Here is a 2738-nt window from a genome sequence, read left to right as displayed (position 1 = left end):
CTGAAACAGAGACTGATTCTCAGAGGAATGTGTTGTGAAATATATTGTATAGATGTTTTCTGTGAAATTGTGTCTACATTGCTGCTCACCTTTTCTGTACTTTACAGAATTTTCTATTGTTACTGAGGGACCAATCCTGGGACCCGTATTCAAAAATTACATTTTCATTAGTGCATAATCACATGAAATTAAGAATAGCTGTATTTTTGTAAACTTAGAATGAGCCCTTTATATCTACAGAGTGAGCAGGTCTACTTCCATGGAGGCCGCCATGTTGTTCCACTATCTTTCTACAGAAACCCAGAACAGATGAGCCAAGCACTGGCTCTAGACAGGGCCTTTTGAGTGTTTACTATGAAGTGGCATTTTGAATATAAAAGGTGAAAAAATGCCCCGCTTCTAAAAATCAACAAAGATGGAGCTGAAGATGAAGTATGAACAGGAATAAGTGGCATGGCCTTTCCGAAATGGAAATCACTGGGGGACAAATGTTTTTGGAGTGACTATGAAGGTGCCTGTTTTCTACTGGACAGGTAATTAGTAGTTTAGTAGCTTAACAATCTAAATGCAATTTTTTGTTGGCCATATTTACCAACACAAGTAACCTTTCACCTGTGTCACTGTTGAAAAATATGTAGTTGGTGCGAGGATTGTAATTTTACATTTATGCAATGAAACAAGAATAATCTGTTTGGACCCAAAAGACCCGGTGACATTACCAAGATCAACCCACAGCTGCTGAAAATGATTGCCAATAACATTAAACATTTTGGAGATCATTTAAGCCAACAACTAGCATGGCCAAACTTCACAATTTAGTCCTGGTGGAAAGATGTTATGTATGGTAACTGCAAATTATTAAATCAAAACCCTATGCAGTGCTGATCAAAAGTATTGCGTACTTGCTCCTTTTGTATGCAAAAAGTGCAATGTAGTTGTTTCTCATGGCTTTTTTTACTGACACCTAGGACGCATTGTGTGCCCACTGCCTCCTTCAGTGGAAATAAATTGTAATTTGTGTTCAGATTGTATTCCAAAAAAGAAAAAGAAAAACACAGTTTGTTACACTTGGAGGACTTTTTTCATCCAAGTGAACAAAATGGAGATTACATTCACTTTGTTGAATGTAATTTACTTTGGCATTGGCTCTAGATTGTTGTTGTCTATCCATGAAAACATGAAAGAGGGTTCACACGTGGTTATCAGTTTTTGCTCTGCTATTTTTGTGTGGGATGTGTGTTTTAGACATTTTTACACATATGCCTTCATGTTTTGCCTCAATGGGTAAAGCATTAAAGACAACACCATCTATTGATCGACTTCCAGTTATTGGAATCAACGAGACTGTGCATGACCTACCTCCACAAGAAAACCCTCTTCGAACCCTAGCTAGGCTGCAGAGGGACTAGGATTAGGCTGCAGAGGGACTTCCTCTCCATCTGTATATGTTCCTGTCCTATCAAGGCATGTTACTGACTCGGCTTCTTCCCAGGAGTCTTTGTGCTTTCTCGTCTCACAGGTCCATAGGGAGAGCGGCTGAACCTGGACTACTGAGTTCAACTGCTGGACATCCACTGCAACTTTGATTGTTATTAGCTATGCTACCATTATTATTAGATCATTAGTGCCGTACTAAGTTCATATACTATCTGCTATTAATATGTTAATACATCACATACATAAATATATCACATCGGCATACACCATGCCATATGTACTTTGTATACCTTTAAATCTATTACATGTGCCAAAACTGTAATTTCTGTCAAACCCTGAACCTCTCTCTATATCTCTGTCTCTCTCTCTCTGTCTCTCTCTCTCTCTCACCCACCCAACTGGTCGAAGCAGATGGCCACCCATCCAAAACCATGTTCTGCTTGAGGTTTCTGCCTGCCAAAAGGAAGTTCTTCCTCTCCACTGTCGCCAAGTGCTTGCTCATGAGGGAATTGTTGGGTCTCTGTAGATAAAGAGTTTGGTCTATACCTGCTCTATATGTAAAGTGTCCTGAGACAACTTCAGTTGTGATTTGGCGCTATATAAATAAAACTGAATTGAATTGAGTTGTGTTCGCAAGCAGTATCAGTGGCAGTGACAATTTCATTGCTTTAACAAGAAAGACTAAAATGCCCAAATTTGAAGCTAGCTTGTATGCAATTGGATGATGTTAACTTGTAACAGTGTTAACAGCCTTTAAGTAATTAAACATGCATTTTAGCGTTTGATGATTTGAGGTTTATCCAGGACAAAGTTTAGGAGTTGTTGCTATCGCTTTCAGATGAAACATGTCCTGGTTCAGATAACTACAGAAAACTTTAGATAACTACTCAGTGGAGCGTTTCCGGAGCTTTGTAAAGAGTCTAAAATTTAACTGTTCTGCATAGAGATTCTTCCTGTGTCACTGATTAACAGCCATCGTGTGAACGTGTGTGAATGGATGAATGGAGACTTGTGCTGTAAAAGCACTTGGAGTGCTTGTCAGACTAGAAAAGCCTTATATAAATACAGTCCATGTACAATCCAGCCTGGAACATATTTCCATATTCAAACAAAAAAAATTTGAAAATGCAGTGCCCAAATACATATCCATGGACAACTGTCAGTAATCATCACAACTAAATTCTGGAACATTTTTAATAGTTTTTTAATTAATGAATAAACATTGCATTTGAATCACCTTTACAAATAATGATAATAAAAAAAAACATATTACAAATACAAAATCAATCAATCCATCCTAT

This window comes from Chelmon rostratus, chromosome 12, assembly GCF_017976325.1.
Source record: "Chelmon rostratus isolate fCheRos1 chromosome 12, fCheRos1.pri, whole genome shotgun sequence".
Lineage (NCBI taxonomy): Eukaryota > Metazoa > Chordata > Actinopteri > Chaetodontiformes > Chaetodontidae > Chelmon > Chelmon rostratus.
The sequence above is the reverse complement of the archived record's forward strand: the minus strand, read 5'-3'. Positions refer to the sequence as shown.